Source organism: Notolabrus celidotus, chromosome 3, assembly GCF_009762535.1.
Source record: "Notolabrus celidotus isolate fNotCel1 chromosome 3, fNotCel1.pri, whole genome shotgun sequence".
NCBI lineage: Eukaryota > Metazoa > Chordata > Actinopteri > Labriformes > Labridae > Notolabrus > Notolabrus celidotus.
In genome coordinates, this window is record NC_048274.1 from 16446006 (window position 1) to 16467359 (window position 21354).

At 42.2% G+C, this 21354-nt stretch overlaps 1 long non-coding RNA gene across 1 annotated transcript; it reads left to right on the plus strand.

The window, feature by feature from the left end:
* Positions 1–1421: 1421 nt before the first annotated feature.
* Positions 1422–20448, plus strand: LOC117810965. Its single transcript, XR_004630891.1, has 5 exons — positions 1422–1475; positions 1576–1673; positions 1799–2018; positions 19358–19487; positions 19608–20448. It is a non-coding gene; the product is annotated as an uncharacterized LOC117810965 (long non-coding RNA).
* The last annotated feature ends 906 nt before the right edge of the window (positions 20449–21354 follow it).

The window sequence follows — 21354 nt, forward strand, 5'->3', positions numbered from 1 at the left end:
CATGGTTTTGAAGGAGAGGTGCTGCTGTACATTTTCCCTTGCATACTTCCTCTCTTTTATTTCTCTCTTTCTGTCTCCCTCACTCATGTCCCCTCTCATTTCTCCTTTCTTTTTCTCTCTCTCCCCATACAGAGCTAGTGTAGCACATCCGTTTTAATTGCTATTTGTAGGGCTCTGTGAAGTGAGCTGCTAAAAGGCACCCGTCCTGTAAAAGAGCAGGAGATGGAGACAAAGAGAGGCAGCCAGATACATTCACTTCAGCACTAGCTATTAGAACACAGAGGGCCAAGGCCAAACTTCAAGTGCAATATTGAGTATTATGTGTAGCATGTGCAGCCTGTTCATCTGAAATTCATGTAGCATATATACAGTACACTAGGTGATCTTATCATTTAAAGAACACAAATGAGGCAAAAACCCAGTCTGGGGTACAACTTAATTTATTTACTGTAATATCCCTAATCTCATTTTTTACAGTGCAGGACTGGTGGATGAAGAAAATAATTGAAGAAGTTTTCTGCATGCAAAAACAAGATTAATGACAAAACATAGAAAACATATAACTCTACACAATGTCTCTCTTTGGGACTTTGGAGCTCTTTATGATTCGTTGCCTCTATGCAGCAGGGGCTGACTCAGACCTGAGCACCACATACTTGTGCGTCGATGTGTCCGTTTCGCACAGCAATTTTCCGCCGAAACGCTTGAGGGCAGTGTGGTCTCTCTGATAGCTTGTCGCCTGCTTCCGGCCCCGCTACGATCTCTGTTTACTTTTCCACAGTGACTCAGAGCGTGCTCTGTTAATCTACAGCTGATACATGTTGCTGTTTATCATACAGACATGATTACTTGAAGAAAAGAGAGGAGGAGATGAAATACACAGCGGATGTGCGGCCGATGTCCTGGATCCCGGAAGTGCTGTAAATGCGGGAAACACAATGCCACCGAGCGGACCAATCACAGGGCTTGCGGTCTGCTTTGATTCTATGGGTAGTTACATTTTGGAGGAGGTGCACGTCAGCTATGTGAGTGGGTCTCTGCGTAGGTACGGGAGCTACGCAGACCCCCGACGTAGGCTACGCCGTTGATTTGATACAGAAGTAGAAATCAGCCTTTACCCTGAAAAACCCCAGCCTTCTGTTTAAAAGCAGCTGGGTTGTACCAAGAGACTAGGATTAACATATTATTATCCATCAGGCTACAGAAGATTAAAAAAACATACACAACATGACACATACATCCAACAGAATTATAAAGCATACCGAAACACCTTTCTGGCAGGTAGTTTAAAAAAAAAACCCATCAATTTAGATAGCATGTCTTGATAATGCAATTCTACACCCCCCCACCTTTGCCAAACTTGGCGGCTTCCAATGGAAACACCTCCAAATAAGCCAATTGCTTTGCTAAGCTCTGTTTGACACTTCCTGGTTTTTAAGGGTGGCATGCAAGACAAGTGGAGGTAACACAAACAGGTGACAAACAATTGTACTTTTGTTAACTATGTTGTACAGAGGATAAAAACCTTTTTGAAGATTAATCTTACTGTGTCCACTTGTGGTTTCCTCGCATCAGGCATAGATTCATATTTTAGGGTAATGTTGCAGATTAACATTTACCCTAATACAACAAAGACCTTCCGTGCCATGCAAACTTATAAAAAGACCTCAAAGGTGAGTCTTAGATGTGTTCTAGTCTTTGTGTGTCAAACCATGAATTAAACATACACTCTTAAGTCAAGAAAAGCACCGAACTTTCAACTGACTTAAACTTCATCACACTTTCCTCACACTTTCAGCAAAGCTGTGATTGGTCCTCCCGTTACAGCAGCCTCTCCTAGTAGGCTGAGGTCATTTGACCAGAGATGGAAGACATGGAGAAGCTGCAGATCAAACAGTATTCTGTCTGACAGGAGGAGATAAAGAGACTGTCAGCCTCGCTACAGAACAAAGCAGCCTCTCACCTCTCTGGCCCACATCAGCTCCCTGACGGCCAGTGATGCAGCTCTAAATCAAAAGGTTGGTAAACCAAGATGAACGTCAAAAGACTATTGCAATTCCAACATCCAACATCATAAAAGATTTATGGTTTAACAAAGGGGTTTGTTACAATGCTGTGTATCCATTGTGGAGAAATGTTTCTACCCAGCGTTTATCTGCAAATCTATCAGAGAGACAGATGTTCCTGTTTAGAAGAAATGTTTATTTTGCTTATTGCCACGCTCGTTTTTGTTTATCTCTTTCTTATTCCTGTGTGGGAAAATCGGCAAATGTTGGGAGGCTTCATATTACTCAAACTCAAGAGAAGGCACTTTTCCTCATTGCAGTATTTAACTGCAAAAGCAAACCAAACTATATCTATTCCCTCTCTCTGTGTGTATAAACGTGTTGCTTGATGCAGCAAGTTCATGCAAGTGTCTGGGTGCTCTCCAAAGGTATCAGGTTTAGAAGACAGGTGTTGATATTATGTGTATGTGCCAACAACTTTTAAATCACATAACTTGCAAATGGGTATTGGGTAGACACTCAGTTGGTATCTTTTCCAGGGGGGTATAAGGCAGTACTGGTGTTCAAGTTATTTTAGGTTACTGGGATATATGCTGTGTAGAAATCAAATGCATCAGAGGGACAGTTTGGGAGTACTTTCTTCCGTATAGTATGTCTGTCTTGTCTCCATTTAAGTTGCAAACATAATCCTCAGATAATCCCTAGACACTATTATCAGTTACTCAAAACTGTTGACAGAGTGGTTTGAGGATTAAACAAATGTGAAGGGACGTTGTGGTTGGGTGACACTTTTTTTAAAAATCTGGATATGAAAACTTAGTCGTTTGCAAAGCTTGAAGGGGTAATTTTTCGTTGTGTACTAACCCTACCTCTGAACAGCACAACTGATGGTCTCAAACACATTCAGAAGGCAAGTAACCACAAATTAACTCTTGACAAGGCTCATGTCAATTAGAAACCATTCCAGGAGACCACTTCATGAAGCAGACTGAGAGAATACCAAGAGTGTGCACAGCTGTCATGAAGGAAAAAGGGGGCTACTTTACAGAATCTAAAATATAAAACATATTCTGGTTTGTTTAACACTTTTTTGTTAATTAAATAATTCCACATATGTACTTTCATAGTTTTGATGTCTTTGGTATTAATCATAGACTGTATAAAATATGGACGTAGTATCCGTGACGTCACCCATCTGTTTCTGAAGAGCTGTTTTGAGACCAATCGGTGGCGGCAGCCATATTGCTTCTGTCAAGCCAGTGTGACGTAAAGAGGCGGAGTTTGAGCATCCTAGCCAACAGCTGCAGTGTTCCCGCAGGCAGCTGCGCCTCTCATTGGAAGACTCGTAATCTCAATATCTTTGAAATTGCCACGTTAGAAAAAAATTCACCCCCCTCACAGTGAGAGCACATCGAGAAATGAGCTATCCAGACTACACTCGTCTTTTGTACCAGGCTGTAAACATGTTTATTTCTGCTGTAAAGATCGTCTTTTTCCCATTCATGTGTATGTGACTTCCGGTACTTCTGGAGCCAGCCTCAAGTGGATCCTCGATGAACTGCAGCTTTTAACACTTCCGCATTGGACTCATATTTTTAGACCGGAGGTTGCTGCTTGGTAATAATCTACAGTGTTTCAAATAACTAAAATAAATACAAACCCCTGAATGAGAAGGTGTATCCAAACTTTTGACTGGTAGTGTAAATTAATCTTTACAGTTTGAACATTCACACTTGCCTGCTTTGTGTTTCAAGGCATGCTGTTATGGTTGTTGTGTAGCATAGCTTCCTCTCCCATAATGACAGAAGCTACTTTTGTATGAAAAAGTTTCCATAAAGCGCTCATCAAATTCTTATTATTCATACAGAGTAAAAGTAATACATCTCTGACATGATTTAATAGATATGTGTCTGCACTAAAGTCATAACATCTGAAGTCAGATTAACTGGTAACTGGCCAACCTCGTGTTGGTGTATCACAGCTGAGGAAACACTCATGCATTAGTCAGCCTGCTTTGCTCTCACACAAGCTTAAGGGTCACTGTGAAGCTGCACAACTGAGAAGAATGATTCAATATGACTTTATTCCCTGACTGAAAACTGATGATCCATTCTTTGTCAAAATAAAAGCATAATGTGACACATTGATCTCCACAACACATTACAGAACCTGCTCATGCATCCAGACTTTGTAAGTGTGAAGCTTCTCAGCTGTGATCTGCTGTCACACAGTAGAAGTCTGACTGATGAGACTTTATCTGCGATGCTTCTTTCAGCGTGGAGTTTATACTCTCTGCCTTGTCAGGAAGTGATTAATGGATTCAAAAGGACATGATGGCTTGGATATCAAACTGTGTATTGTACAGAGAATATAGATTTTCTTCTGAGCCCGGCTATGTCTGTTGGTGTTGATAAAGACTAAAACATAATCTGCCTCTTATTATATGGATATTTCACTTCCTTGAAGAGGGCTATGGATGATTGCTTCACCATTTTTTTTTTCAGTCTTTCAAATAATCTGGTCTACAATTGTCCTTGATGCTGCACAGCTTTAAGCCAGCAATGCATTAAACAAAGGGAACAAAAGAAGGCACACAGCAATGTTAAGTTTTCCATACAACAACATCTCAACTCCATTGAGCAAACTGTTTTTATTTAGCATAGGGAATGTGCTGGCTTCTACTGTGGCAATCGATGAGGCTTGGCATTTAACTGTAAACTTTAAACAGCACTTATAATCTGTCTCCATTGTTTTTAATGGCCACATCAACTCCTTTCGAGGATAATCATTTTATCTGATAATGAGGATTTCAAACACTCTTATCAGCTGTGCACTTGCAGTTGTTTTTTTAATCCTTCTATTCTGTCTGGTTGTTTTTAATTGATTCTGCAGCACAGAGGCTTTCTTCCAGAGATAATGCACTTGTGAGAACAGGTCATGATCCCTAAATGAGGGAATTTCACTCCAGTGTATTTGCCACGGCGTATCTACCGTCCTTCAGAAGCATTTCCAAACTGCTGGAAAGTACAGATTGACTTTGTTTTTCTACATTTCTGCAGCTCACTCTCTTGCCGTAGCATTCGCAGATGCTGTTTTCCACTGCAAATGGCCTCAGCTAAGAGCTGGTGGTGCTGATGCTGTTTGGCAACGCTTCCATGTATGTCCTACCTCATGGCTTGAGCCAAATCTCTGTGTATTAGGATCAAAAACAGTGTCTACCTCTTTCCCTATGTCTTTACATAATTTTGTAATGTGAGCTCAGCCAGGCATGGAAAGTAGACCACTCTGATTATCCAATAATATCACAGCAGAAGACATAAAACACATTTAAATAAATAAAAGCAGGAAGTGTTCCAGTATCTGTGCTGTGTTGGACTGTGATAACGGCTCATCCAGTAAGACCTCCACTCACCTCTCCCATCCCTTCACGGATCCACCGCTGCTTCTCTCTCAGGCCCTTGGAGGAAAGCTGTTTATTCCACACACTGCCTAAGTAGAGGTCTTGGGGTTGGAGCGGCTGTGTAGTGCATGGTGAAGACAAACACAGGCCTATTTAGTCTGCTGGGGGAAACCATGGTAAACAGAGCAAAATGGAAGCAGCTGGGGATTTCTGTTTTCTTGTTTTTTCTCCTCTTATTGTTTAAATGCTTCTGTTTCTACACTGTCACTCAGTGTTGGAAAATATAATAGATTTTCTTTGATGAACAAGGAAGGGCAAACACAGCTCTTTTCATTCTGGTGGCGCAAAATATCACAATCAAAGCACTTTTTCTCTTTAGTTTTCCAAACTGCTATCCATGCATGCTATTGTGTGTTTACCAGTATGACAGGACAGCAGTTTGATCTTGAGATTACCACATTTTTCAACTCTGTTCCACTTTTTGGAATCTTGTTTTAAAGGGTTTCCAGTGAACATTTGAACCCTTTGAACATGTTAAGGGTCAAGAAATTACTTGAGTTTTCACAGGACATCAAGGATAATGATGAGTAGTTCAAGTCCTAATATGTCAAGCAAGTTGGACGGGTTATTTTCAGACTATAGTATGGTAATGATGGGAAGGGTAGAATTGAAGTAAAAACACATATTTAATTGATAAAATGATTAGATGTTCGGGCTGCACAGTGGGTAGCGCTGTTGCCTCACAGCTAGAAGGTTCCTGGTTCGAATTCCCGGCCAGGCAGGTGCCTTTCTGTGCGGAGTTTGCATGTTCTCCCTGTGCATGCGTGGGTTCTCTCCGGGTACTCCGGCTTCCTCCCACAGTCCAAAAACATGCTTACCAGGTGAATTGGCAACTCTAAAATTGCCCTTAGGTGTGAGTGTGTGCATGAATGGTTGTCTGTCTCTCTGTGTTAGCCCTGTGATGGGTTGGCAACCTGTCCAGGGTGTATGTACCCTGCCTTCTGCCCGAAGCCAGCTGGGATAGGCTTCAGCCCCCTGTGACCCCTAAAGGGATAAGCGGTCAAGATAATGGATGGATTAGATGTTCATAATATATCGACTTTTTAACTCTTGTGCTCATTTGGAAAGGTTATGTAAAGATGTCTTTTTTGAAAATATCAGTAAGAAGCAAACAAGTTTGCTCATTGTGTGATTATAATCTTACATGTTAAGGCCTCTCTGCTAAAAGATATGTTTTTAAGATATATTTTATACAAATTAGCAAATTTGGTCACATTTTTTCATCTTTATAACTGATGTTCCTAGCCTTTTTATTTGGCCCAAGCATACTGTCATTAATTCTTGAGTATTTTGAGCATGTGCAAGCATTCATGTGCGATTACGCGAGGGAATGTCCTCTGGAATGTCATGGGGGAGACCCCTATCCTCCAACATTTCTGTGAATCCCACTTGGTATGATGACACGACTGCTGTTCCATCCTTCCCACAGGCACCTGTCTACAGGTCAAAGGTCATCCTGTTAGGGGTAATCCTCACAGTAACTTGACCAGGCCAGGGTATAGTGACAACCAAACATGCAATGTTGGACCAAGCCGTCCCCCTAATACTCCTACTAATCAGATTTTAATTGAATTCCAGTGAACATGTAAAACCTGGTTCAGTTTTGCTTTCCCATTTTCCTAACAGATCTCCCCGTGATCCCTGTAAAGTGATCTGCTGTGGTGACGTCTTATGTTTGGAAACACATGGACCGGTTGAGATAGAGGAGAGAAAGTAAGAACCATGTGCTTGTCCTCAGGATGGTCGGAGGACTGAGGAATGGGGGCACGAAGGCAGGGGGTTAAGAGGGTGGTCTTGAAGGATTTGAGGAATCATGTTGCGCCTTGTAAGAAGATAGAAAAAAAAAAGGTCCATGGTGAATGCCATCATTTCAGGGTTTTCTCTTACCTTAGAGATCACTAGTACCAGGAAACATCTTCAGTGTTCAGCATGGTCTTCAAGCATATCCATGAAAAAAGCTCCTCTGCAACCATGCATACTCTTTTCTGCAGCCACTGATGTGTGTATAGTCTACTGTATATGCTTACATATGGCAGTTAGCATTACACTTCCGCCCTCATATACATTATAAAAAGAGGTTTGTCGAAAACAGGGAAAGCCAATCATTGAAAAGGAGCTGACTGCTGTTTGTGCAACCACAGACTACAATGTTTCAAATTTCAAGAGGCACGCGCCAAGTCTGCACACCAGTCAATTAAATAAATGTGTAGGCTCAAGAGTAAGCATGCAAGCATGCAAAGACTAACTCCAGAGCCATGCTGAGGCCTACGGTGGATTCACGATAAGACCATTGTTTCAAAGCTACATTCCTTAACTTGTTTTAGCCTGTCATATTTGTTTGTCCCATTTTACCTCCCATTCCATTCTGTTTTTCAGACATTCGACAAGAGCAGCTTTGAGACTTTAGAACTTGGTCATAGCACTTGAAAGTCTGTCGTGGAACTGATGGTGTTTTCTTGAGGGAGTATGGGTGGTGGGAGAAAGCTCTGCTGGATGAGCTTTTATCAGGGCCCAGCACAGTGTTCACACAGGAGGGATTTTTTCAGTCGTAATGTCATTGGATAATCAAAGTGGTCCACTTTCCATGTTTGGCTGTGATCAAAGCAACAAATTATGTAAAGACATAGGGGAAGAAGTCGACACTGTGTTTGATCCTAATACTCAGATTTGGTCCAAGCCTTGACATAGGACACATGTTTTCTTATCCCTCCTCCTCTCTGCCCTTCTCTGCTGGAGGCGCCCTCAGAGGCTGTAGTGGATTCTGGGCATAACCACATGCACTAGCACTAGTTCAGTGATTGATGAGTGACTTTTTCATGCTGTCATGAGCGAAGCAAATTCTGGAGTCCCAGATTTTGTCATAAATCATAAAAGTGACCTGTTTCAGCAATAAAGGTGGTCTATTTACCCACCTCATACCAACCTCCAGCCTCAGTTCAAGGATGGGGATCCACCCACATGCCTCCAACTCTCTGATTAACTACCACAAGCAGCAGAAAGTTTTGTGTCTGCAGCCCAAGTGCCTGTTACTGCGAGGTAAATCAAAGGCCCGCTCTGTTATTAGAGCCAATGTGCTTTTGAGGAAAACAAAATCCGCCTGTGAGCCTAAAAAGGAGTTGTCTCATTTGATCATTTATTACACATTTTAAGCGGTTTGGAAATAACTGAGGCCGGCGTGGTCTACATCCCTAATTGGTGCTCTTTTTCTCCCATTAGTACATCCAGACTTGTGATCCCACTAAAACAGGCATGAGAGGAAAAAAAACTCTTCCCCAAACAAAGCGTTTGTCATCAGTTTGCAGTTGCTCTCTTTGCAGGCATGGTTTAGATTTGCTTCTATGCACAGCTGTCACTGAGCCTGTTTGACGTCCTGGACCCCAAACACACAAACCAGAAGAGATTAGTGTGCCATGTCAACCCACTGCTTCCGCAGATGGCACCGATGCTTTTAGCCTACTCCCTGTAGACAGCCACTCATTGATCTTTCATACTAAACTCCACACAGCAGGACTCTTGATACTGTTTTATTTATCATTCTGGCATTTACTATTACAGCCAATAAAGTTTGACATGCGTGGGTTTTAACTGTAGGGGGCACTGTGGTTTGTGTGAAACATGCTGGGGATGAGGGGAGGTAGATTGATATACTGGCAGTCAGGACTGTCACCCGAGTAATACCTCCCCAGTCTTTTCTTTCAGCCTGCCTCCAGCCCCAATCCCCCAGGTCCAAATCCAACTCATAATTCACCAGTGTTGTCTCTCACCTTGACATACACCTAGTAAACGTGTAAAACATTCTGCTGGGATTTGCTCCCATTTTAATAACAGAGAATTTCGGGCCGTGTGGGGAGAAAAAAAAGGAGATATCAGTTTCTAGTTTTTAAGGATCCTGGCATGGGCTCCTGGAGCCCCTAAGCTCCAGTCCAGATACCACATCCAAAATCAACACAGGGGACAAGCAGGCAATTTTGAAAATGCGGTTTTCAGTTTCTGCACATATTTTCCAAAGGGTGCTACAGTCAGGCTGACCATGATGAAATTTGGTTCTGGCTTTAGTCCAGGACATTACCTGTGTGAGTGTCAGGTGATAGCCCCAGTAATTACCCTGGAAGGCAAACAGAGAATCTCTTTGGTTGAGATTTCACAGAGCCCTCCGCACCACTAAACGTGTTGCTCCTGTGGTTAAATGTGATCTTTCAGCTAATGAAGGACACGCTTCGTTTCCTTGACTTAATCACCCTCTACCTTCGGCCTCTAGGGGGAGCTTAACCACTTTTTTTCCTGTTTTTACTGCAGTGGGCACTGGCAAGAGTTTAGGTGAACCTTTGTGAGTAAGTATTGATTTATGGCCCGCGCCTGAAGTGTGCATCTCTCCAGGGGTGTTCAGCCTGCCTGGACACAAGCGTGTGTGTGAACAGTGGCTCTCAGACATCACTGACACTCTGTCCAACCACTGGACCAAGAACCACTGATTGGAGTCTGCGGTCTGTGGTGTGTGTGTGTGTGTGTGTGTGTGTGTGTGTCTCGCACACACACACACCACAGCTAACCGAAGCCCTCAATCACTGGATCTTGGTCCAGTCCATGCCCCTATGTTCCAGAGTTGAGTGACGCGCAGCCTGCAGAGCACTCATTAGAATCTATGTTTCACAAGCAGAGCTGGGATAGTAAATCGTTCAGGCCTCAATGTTGTTATAGCTGCGCCTAACAACCCTCTCTCTGTCTACTTTATTGGAGTTTAAAAGTGGATTTCATGTAGTTTTTGGCAACTTAAAAAAAAAATCCAACAAACAATGGAAACTATTGGTGCAAGAGACAAGACCGCAACACGATAAAAACTTGTTCGATCTTTCAAAGAAGCCCTTCAGGTTTTCAAGCCCTCTGCTACTTGGAGACTCACAGAAACATCATTAGACAAGAAAAACATCCCATTTATGTTTTCAATACCATCAGAAAGGGGAAGTGTGTGATGGGAATATTGTTTAGTTTAGGGAGGGTGCTATGTGATCCCTCATCACATGGTCAAGGCTCCTGCTGTGGTACTGAGTTAAAGGATTTTCTCCCTACGGCCTCACTCTTAAATCAGATCACTTTTTCTCTTTCTGCTACATCTAAGGGCCCCCTTCCCATGTCTAACTACCTAGTCTTTTGTTTGCTCATGTTTTCCTTTTCCTCTGTGGATCGGCTGGCCCGGACCGTGTAATAGAGCGCATATTGGCCAAGTGCGGCAGCCTACTGTGACCAGATCAGATGTGTGCTCCTGATTATGAAACTCCCTTTTAGTCACTGACAGACATGGTAATAAATGTGTCCATAAATTGAATTTGGGGCTTTTGAAAAGGAGCAGGAATATCTAAGGAGCACTGCAGCTGATTGTCTCCAGCCGACATGGCAGCGCTTCAGTGGGATTCTGGGGGGAAAACTGATCCTGCTGTGGTGCGGTTGGGGGACTAGAAGTAAGAAGGGAGCTGCGGGATGGACGCCCAGCCAAGCAAAATAAAGACTGCTTTATTGCCATTCAGAAAATCATTTGATTAAGTTTGCACAAATGAGAAGATGGAGAGCAGTCTGCAGAAGTGTATATGTATGTTTACGTGATTGCGTGTTTGAATCTAATTGTGTTTGCTTGTGCAGTTTTGAGTTTGTGTGTGCAAAGCTTTCAAGTCCCTTTAGCCTCCCTAAGAGGTAAACTGCACAGGGGCACGTTTCTGAGTCATTCTGCTAACTTTAAAGAGATGTACAGAACACTTAGTTTCTTAAATCCTTCGTTTCACAATAACACTACTGAAGTTTGGTGAAGTGGTGTTGACAGCAGAGCTGGGATGTTAAGCCAAAACTTTTCTACTCCAATCCTGTTTGGATTAGGTCTTGGAAGCTGTTTCATAAATGTTAAAATTAAGAATTTCTTTTACATCTCTGCTATTTGTCATGACAACACAACTGGACAGTATTATGTTTAGAAATATTCGCCACAGTTTGGCTACCAAGAAATGCATTCAGTGGTTCCTATGGATTTGAGAATGAAATGATCATTTTGCATTTAATTATCATCAAATTAAACTGTTAACACAGGAATGACAGAGAACTAAAAAATGAATTAAGAGATGTTACACCGCTATTTATCCAAAGTTGAAGTAAATACAATTTTATACAACTATAAACAACAGTTATATTCAAGTTTATATACACAACTAATGGGTTAACATGTAAAACAACCATTACAAATCACTCAATCATGTATCCAAACTAATTTCATATGGCTGGGACACTGACTATCTTTACCCTCACGCACACAGTCCCACTTAATCTAAGCTGTGCCTAAATTAAAATAAGCTAAGCTTCAGAGTTCTCACTCTTACCTCAAATCCAAAAACACAGCATTGATGCTCGCCAGGAGAGGAAACATTGTCTAAGTGCCTGCTGAAGTGTGTATATTTAGCCTGGTCAGTCACAAGGGAGGGACACAACTTCTCAGAGCAGTGCGATACACGTAACTCAGCCACCAACAGTCACACATCCCCATGTGTTTGCCAGGCCTGTCCTTTGGGCTTGATTTTTTTTGTGTAGATGTGAAGTGACGGGTCTGGAAGGTTCCCCTGGGGCAGAGGGCAGCCTTAGTGGTAGCCGGAGAACAGGCGGGAGCCATCAGAGACCTGGCTTAGAACTGGCAATAACATGGTGTTGTGAAACTGTTACCCTTCATTATTTATTCACTATAGACATCTGTCTTGGCAGGGGTAAAGGGATTCAGTGTGTGATTTTTATCTCGGACCCTCTCGCCTTCTCTTACTCCTGTCTCTACTCCTCCCTCTATCTAATTTGCCTTATCTCTCTGTCAGTCACTCCATCTGTCCATTTCTGTCTCTCTCCATCTCTCTCTCTCTCTGCATCTGTCTATCCCGTCTTTCTTTGAAATGTTATGATTCACTGGCTGTGATCTCTGCGAGCTGTCTCCTTGAAGTCTGTGTCTCTCCTGAGTGCAACCACAGAATGGTACATCACTTCTATTACATGTAATTTCCTGGGCTTTATAAGGTACATTTACTCTCCCTACAATAGTGAAGACTGTTCTTTTCTACAGCCCAGTTCAGATTATCTGTCTCTTACTCCACGGCACTGTTCATGGAAACCATTATCTGGTGTGGGGTTGTGCCAAGATAACTCAACAAAGTTTGTCCCTGGGTAACATTTTGAAACTTGGATTAGTGTAAAAGTCAAAATCCTTCCCGGGGTTGTTGAATTATAGTATCCAGACAAGACAAAATGATTAGATCTACTCTTCCAGGACATACAGTTATTCCAATGTGGCAGTAGTTAATCAATTATTAATTTGCAATAGTTCAAATGTGCCAAAAACATTCAAAAGCAGAGCAAACAGAGCATTGAACGTGTAAAACAAATTAAAGAACATGTTTCAATAAGCTGCAGGAAATCCTGTTAAAAAACAAAAGTTCTTTCCATTAATTTACCATAAAACCAAAACCTATATAAGAGGCCCCACTTGTGTTACCTTTTGCTCCGCAACATTGCAGACTGGCTCAGATACACTGTTATTCTTACTTATGTTTCTCTCTCATTCTCTCTTTTGCCTTCTCAATAAAAAGAGGCCAATAAATCACTTAGCTGCCTCTGTGGGTTTTGGGTATTGGTGTTGGAGCGAGCTGTCCCACTATCCCAGCTGAGTAGACATGACTCTCAAAAACCCTTCCCCACTCCCCTCACTTTTAAAAAACCCAACATGGTGAAAATTACATTTTGGTTGAAGAGTCAAATAAATCTTGGCCCGACGTAGCTGGAGAAATGGAAAAAAAAAAAAGGGCCGTCCACGGTGGCTCCAGCCTCAGTGATGTGGATCCTGCGCTGGGGGAAAGGGGGAAGCCACATAAGAGGAGGTTTGTGTTAGCACGGGGTTGATGAGGTGCAAGCTGAGTCAGTGGGAGGATACAAGGCCTGAAAGTGCTTGTTGGATTATAGGGAGTGATAACTCTAATGTTGAATGTGAGTGTGTGAGTGTGTGGGGCAAGCTGTTATTGAGATGTGTGTTCAGATAGTTAGGGTCTATTATGAACACTCATTTCAGAGGCATGTAGAGATTATGTTTCTTTGTTTTAGGGAAGAAGAAAGTTTGAAATCCTCTCTCATAAAAAAAGAGAACATGTTGAACATTTAATCTTTTGATTTAAGAAGGATAAGGAAGAATATTTGTTACTGTGGTGATAACCAATGAGGACCCTAAATAAATCAACATAAAACTAGAGTTCATGTGCCTCATTAACAACACTCTTGAGGAGTTTGTGGGATGTTTGGTCCCTCATCTATAGGTGTTGGTTGTTAGCATTAGCCTGGGCTGCTCTCTGATTCACTCTACCATGTCCTCATTGGTTGATCTCTATTGGTTTTCCATCTCGGGGGCCTGTTTGACGGGAACTACTTGTGTAATGCCATCAGCAGTCTGTCGGGGCTAATTAAAACACACATCTACAAATCTGCCAGCAATTACTACACCCAGGAACATTTGGTGCTACTCACAAATTTTAGGCAGAAAATGCTGTGTTTACCATACTAGCTTTTCATTTCTCAGAGCGTTCCCACAAAACAAATACTGGTTAGAGTTTTGTTTGATACGGCAACGCTCATATTTATTTTGCCATTTAAATTTTACAAAAATGTAGGCATTGGGAGACATGATAATGGAATCCAGATTTTGGCTTTATTTAATTTGTAGCTCTGCATGGAGTCATCTCATTTTAGATTATAGCCTTGTGTAAACTCCTCATGTCTCTCAGGGTTATATTGTGTAACAGTGTTGAGTCCCAGTCATCTGGTTGTGCTTTGCTGTCCTCAGCGGAGCACACTCCTTATCTGCACTGCTCCCAACCCACAACCTCACCATCATGTGGTTCATCTACTCTGCACGATGACAAAAACAGCAAAGAGAGCCATTTGTATGCAAATGCAAAGATGTCATCTGAAGTTCCCTGTCTGTTGCACACTATCAATAGCATAGGTGAAAGCACATATCCTCAGTTCTTTGTTAGTTTGTGCATTACTAATATTACTGAGTCTATTCCTGCACATTACCGCCAACAAGTGCATGCAAACATATTAATGAGGGCACACTTGTATTTTTGCCCACGATTACTATGTATTTGATCTCTTTGCATCTCTTCTCACATATAATGCACAGTCAAAATACCTGTTGACAAGGGAGCGTACTGGGGTGGCCCATCTGGGGCTCTGACCTTTGCCAAAGTGGCATGAAGTATGTGCAGCAAATAATAAGAAAATAACTTTTTACCTTATTTTAACCATCAATGCCTATTTGGATAAAATATCATACACATATAATATTCCAGTGTATACATTTTAAACTTAAAAAATGTAAACAATAGAGTGTGAACATTTAAAACGACTTAGCTGAATTCTTTAAGGACTCAAAAGGGAGATGTCGGTCAAAGTAGCAACTTTAAGTACAAACAAAGGGTATTTCGTTGCATGAAAGTAAGGGAGTAGCAGCCTGTTGCAACCATAGACTGTATAAATAATGGACGTAGTTTCCGTGACGTCACCCATCTGTTCCTGACCGCTGTTTTGAAGCCAACTGATGGTGGCAGCCATATTGGAAATGCGGAACTCAACCAAACATAGTGTGAGGTAAAGAGGCGGGGTTGAGCCTCCTAGCCAACAGCTATGTGCTCTCGCCTGTCAATCAAGTCAGTCATGCCCTCATTTGGGCAAAAACTCGTAATCTTAATATCTTCTGAACCCCCCCGAACCAGGCTGTAAACATGTTTAATAATGCTGCAAAGATCAGCTTTTTTGAATTGGTGTCTATGTGGTTTCTGGTGTTTCTGCGGCCAGCCTTGCCGCTTGGTTGCAACACAGTCCAACATCTATCAAGACAAATAGCCAATCATAGTTTAGGATTTTTGGTGGCCACTATAGTGGGTGCAGTCAGATTTCATGCCACACCCTGGACATGCCCTGCCTATAAAATGTTGAGTGTTAACTTTACTATTTTTAAGTCAGAGATTTACTCTGATAATTTCAACCCTAGCTGGTACAGCAAGGTAAAAATAATAAGTGAGCAAACTTGCTTGTTATATGCTTTTGTGATTTTGGTTTTGGAACCACCAAGGAATACTTAGCCCTACGCAGCACCGCCAAGTGATAGTTGGTTACATGTCAGTGGCTGGTCAAATATAGGTCACCAACCCAGTAAACCATGAGTATGTTTAATGATGTATTTTCTGCTCAACAGAAACAGTAACAAATTGTGGCTCTGTTAACCCAACTTCAGCTTCTAGACCATCCTGGTGTCAGTTGCTATCAATTTCAGCTGTTGCCACCCTTAAGACTCTGGAAAGTCGCTCACATTTAAGGTATTGTCGTAGTGAGAGCTTCTCTTTTTCACAATAAACTGAACATATCTCTTTACCTTGTACACCTTGGGAAAGAACAGGTACTATTTTGACCCATTCTTCTCATCCTTTTCTTCCATTTGGCAAAACTTAAGACTTGATGTGTGCAAGCAGAAATTTGCTATAAACATCAAAGTAAACACTTTTCCTTTTTCCTTTTTAGCTATGTCCAGCACTGACATGTCTTTTTCTAGATAATGTACCTGTATCTCTGGGTTCAGCCAAGGCTTTTTGGCAACATTTAGAATTGTTGTTTCCAATGCTAGAAACCTAAAACACATGATTTCCTCTTCAGTGTAGATTGTTTCTCAGGAAATTTCCACCCATCACCAGGTGTTGACAACAAACAATATAAAAGCTTGCATGACTCATTATGTAATAGGCTGAAACTTCTGTATATCAGTTGGCAGTAGAGTTGCAAAATGTAATTGCAGGTTCAGATGCAAATCTGGCATGAATCATCTCTTTGACAGTGGCAGATACATGATAGTTGCCTACTTTTGAGATGTAATCACCTGCTGTGATCGTGCTGAGTCTGGCCTGCTCTGTCAACTGTCATCACTGATGAAATCATTGAAAATAAGGGGGCATAAGTCATCTTGGTTGAAGTGTGAATTTTGTGTTGTAATGTCGTGTAATACACTCACTTACGTTGTATTGGTTACACCTCAAATCTGCTCTTAGAATTGTTTTGCACTAACTTGAAAGTGATCTCCGTAATTACTATCATCAGAAATACTTACATTATCATAATTGTATTTTTAGTTGAAATAAGTGATATTTACTTGTTGTACTAGAGATCTGTTTTATCATGTTGTTATTTTTGTGACTGTGTACATCTCTAAATCTGTATAGAGATGTACCATCTGTTTATTGAAACTTCCTGGGTGTCTTTTAGTATTTGTTCATCACTCTTTTTGTCTCTGCTTCTCTATCCCACTTAATCAACCCATCCAGTTGTGGCAAATGGATGTGTACCAATAAGCCTAGTTCTGCCCATGGTGTCTGCCTGTTAAAATCAAGTGGCAACCTCTGGTCTCAAAATATGAAGCCCATGCGGAAGTGTTATAAACTGGAATTCATTGTGCATCCGCTTGAGGATGGCTGCAGAAACAACACAAACCACATACACACTAATTCAAAAAAGACAATATTTGCAGCAATAATAAACATGTTTACAGCCTGGTTCAAAAAACCGCTTGGGTCTATGTAGCTAATTTCTCTTTCGGCACACACTCGTGGGGGGTGAATTATTTTCTAAGGTGACAGTTCAGAAGATATTAAGATTACGAGTTTTGCCCAAATAAGGACATGACTGACTTGATTGACAGGCAGGAACACATAGCTGTTGGCTAGGAGGCTCTAACCCCGCCTCTTTACCTCACACTATGTTTGGTTGAGTTCAGTATTTCCAATATGGCTCCCGCCGTCGGTTGGCTTCAAAACAGCACTCAGGAAAAGATGGGTGACGTCACGGATACTACGTCCATTATTTATACAGTCTATGATTGAAACCAAGCGGCAACCTCTGACTTTGAAAACTTAAGCAAATCAGATAGCACAAAATTCTGCAGATCATCAAGTTTCCAGTATGGGCAGACTCCAAAAGCCATGCAAGGTCCATTTACGTCTACAATGCCCATTTTTAGAGACACAGGCAACATGTTCACAGTCTGGTAAAAACGCTGGGCCATTTCTTTACTCGCACTCATTGTATGGGGAGTGATATATATATATATTTTTAAGTGACTGATTTTAGATGGATTTGGGCTAAGTCTTATGGAGTTGCATAATTGCAAGTCTGATTTGACTGACAGGTGGGCGTGTGGCAACTGTTTGCCAGGAACTCAACTCCCTCCTTTGCTTGTTTGTAGCAAACCAAAAAGTTTGGCTGAGTCAGCATTTCCAATATGGTGATTTACATAGCTGGCCTTCATAATGCCTCTTCAGAAATCATTGGATGACATCACTGAGATTACATTCATTTTATACGGCCTATAGTTGAAACACAGTTTGTCACAGTGTTTGCTCATTTGTAGATTAAAGTCCGGCCTCTGAATACAATATTTCAAAGAAAACTAGACCTGCTTTTATGTGAAGTTTAATAAAATAACTTAAGCTGTATAAATAAGAGATGAATGACCAGCTAATCTGTGCAGTTAAAATGTCTGAGTAGGGAAAGAATAAGTAGCTGCTGGATCAAGGAAGCAATAGCGGGATGGGCTTGGTCCCTGAAGGTCTTGCAGCTGAGGGGCTGGGCAGGGATTAGTGGGACTGCTGAGGAACACCTGTCTGTCACTGACGGATCTCCTCCTGCCAAGCCACAGATGAATTTTGGGAGCGCTGGGCCCCATCATAACTTCCTCTTTCCTCCTCCCCATTAACACTAATGTTTTTTTTTCTGTCTTAACCCTCATCCCCCCCAGTATTCCCTTACCCCTCATGTCTGACATTCTGTATGGGAGGGAGGAAGAGGGGAAGGAGGGTGCAGAAGGAGAAAAAAAAAAGGGCTGGGACAGTTTAGTTGGGAGGCCAGCTGTGTGCCAGCTGTGTGCCAGTGGAACGCTGAGTGGCGTGGAGAAAGGCCTATTATCTCCCACACGCACATGCACACACTCTCTCTCTCTTGCCTTTCACACCCCACACCCTGGCCCTGCAAAATCAGGCAGACAGATTCTGCTAAAACCATCACTCCTTCTTACACATGCATGTGGCCTCCTGCAAACACACACACACTTACTCTTAAGTGCTGTGCATTGAGTTATTTTCCCTTTTCTACCCGTCTTAGCACCGAACACACACACACACACACACACACACACACACACACACACACACACACACACACACACACACACACACACACACACACAAGGCCTGAGAGCTTCTATGCCACCCTCTATGTGTCACTGCTTCTGACACACAGGACTAAACAAGTCATTAGAGCATGGGTCGAATCATCCATACACACAGTCTTATCTGTCTGCTCTCAGTCAGCCGGCCTATTGCACAGCGGCTGGACGCCTCTCGCTGCTGGTAGGATATGAGCAATTAGCAAGAAAGACCTTTGAGTTCTGCCAGCTGATTTGTGGCCAGCTTTCTGCATATGCCTGTAATTCACTTTGACATTTCATCTCCTCACTTGTCACAGTCTTTATTGTGTATTACCACAATATAAACAATAATGACCAAGTAATAATCAAATCGGAGGCAATATAATCATTTTGTTGGTGTCCACTGGTTGAACCTGTGGGAGACAGCTGATAAGTGAGCGTTCTCGTGCGCAGTGGAGGTCTCTGGAGAGCTGAGTGGAGGCAGCCGCGGGGGGGGCGGGAGTCTTCCCAAGTCAGCCCAGGGGAAATGGATGACAGTTACACTACCCTCCGGCCAATTAACTGTCATTCTAGCTGTTGGTTTAACTTGCTGACCTTACCTCTTCTCTGCTGTTTGTCTTATCATTTCCGGAAAAGAGGACCTCATCTGTGTATGTAAAGTGGACAGGTGACCTTCAGGGAAGTGGAACAAAGGTCACAGTTCATCTGCTCTATATTTCTCCAGTGCGACAGCAAATATGCCGAGGAGTCTTCTGGGAATTTGGAGGTGAGGTCCTGTGGGATTGAAAGAGAGCTATCTGTTATTACTTCCAATTACTCCCCAATCTCCCGCTCTATCTACCTGTAAAATGACATTAGACATGCCTGTTCTCATGGTCTTTTGCAGATTAAGATGGTGCTTCTCAGTGATGAGGCCCACAGGAGCTAGAGGTCCGTCCTCTAACTGAGCGTATTCACAGATTTCAGGGAGAAAAGTTCCTCAAGCTTGTGTGGATTTTATCTTTTTAAGAGGAAGCACAGACATCAGTGGGGAGAGGAGACTGAGCGTGCATGGCTGCCATGTTTGTCCCTGGGTGAGAGTGGGTTTGAGGTTGATGTGTGAATAGGGGTACAGTTCCAGTGAGCGCTGCTGTCTTAGCATGACAACAGGAGTGGGCGGGCTGCACTGGCCCTCCTGACACAGTGCCCACCCCTCTCTGTTTGTGAGAGCGCCACTTCATTGTGCCCAGTCGCCACGGAGGGACAAAACCTAGAGAGCCTACACAGCTGGAGATGGCAGGGAGCATTCAGGCTGAATGCTCGTCTTGTTCAGGCACTTTTCTGCCCTATGTCTCACAAGAAACCACTTCCTACTCCCCATCCTGACTCTGACAAGAGACGAGGAGATGGTTTTTACTGTGTGTTGTCTCGATTAAGTCTTTGTTGGAGAATCGGAGAGATTGGTATAAGAGATCTTTTAATTAGTAATTATCAACTCAATACTGTGAGAATTATTCCATCCTGACCTCATATGTTACTTTCTCTTTAGCTAAAAAAAACTTGCTTTGATTCATTGGTGAATTATAAATTACAACAATACTATTTGATGTCAACAGTATTTATTTATACCATCTCTCTCTGTATGTGAATCATGTTCTCCTGTAAATGGTTAGCTTTTCCTCAGAGATGATAAAATTGAATGTAAACACTGAGGTAGACGCACAGATACTTGTCTAAAAATGGTCTAATAAAAGGTAAAGTAACTAATTCAACTTCTTTTCTGTAGTAAAGTAAAAAAGGCACAGACTCTGGGATGTTCTCACATCACTGGCTGTTTCTGGACAAAGCTACCCAAACCTCACTCCACATTTTGGAGAGTGTTCAAATCTTTCAGACTCTAATTTTCTCATCTAGATATAACATTTGAATTGATGACGTCATTGTTCTGTTATGCATGATGTGCACTAATTGATATAGTTATCCATCCATTTTTGCTAAAGTCAGTCTTGAGGGTGGGCAGCCAATGATGCAAAATGTAAGATATCCATGAATCACCTTGAAAATATGATTGGTAAAGAAACATACCTGTTTTTTAAATTACATAAGGGTATTCTTGTAAAACAAGCTTCTATGCAATTTGGTAATTTAGCTGTTTCTTATTTGGGACAAACTGCCATCCTTAATTTCTCCCTGTGTTGTCTTAAGGCATCTTGTCATGACTAAATAAGGGAGAATTGTCAGGACCAGATGAGAGAGGAACTGACTGAGAACAGAATCTGGCCAAACCATCCTCCTTCAGCATACATTTAGTTTCCTTATTATAGACAAGGCACCCATCTATCCTCATGCCACAGCTGAATCACTCTGTCGCCCACCCTTTCATTCTCTAATAAACACTAACAAAACAGACGCCCGCGTGAATGCACACACATGCACTTACACACACACTGGTGGTATGGCTCTCACCATCTCTCATTTGCATGGCAATGCCATTATCTGGCTGTGAGGTGACACGCTGGAGTGACCGACAATGTGCCTGACAACAAGTTTATCTAAGCACAAAGAAAAGTTGAGAAGAATGGACTACATTCTATACCTCCTTCTCCCCTGGCTTAGGCATATACACTTTAAAACTCCCTGTGGAGAACGAGGAA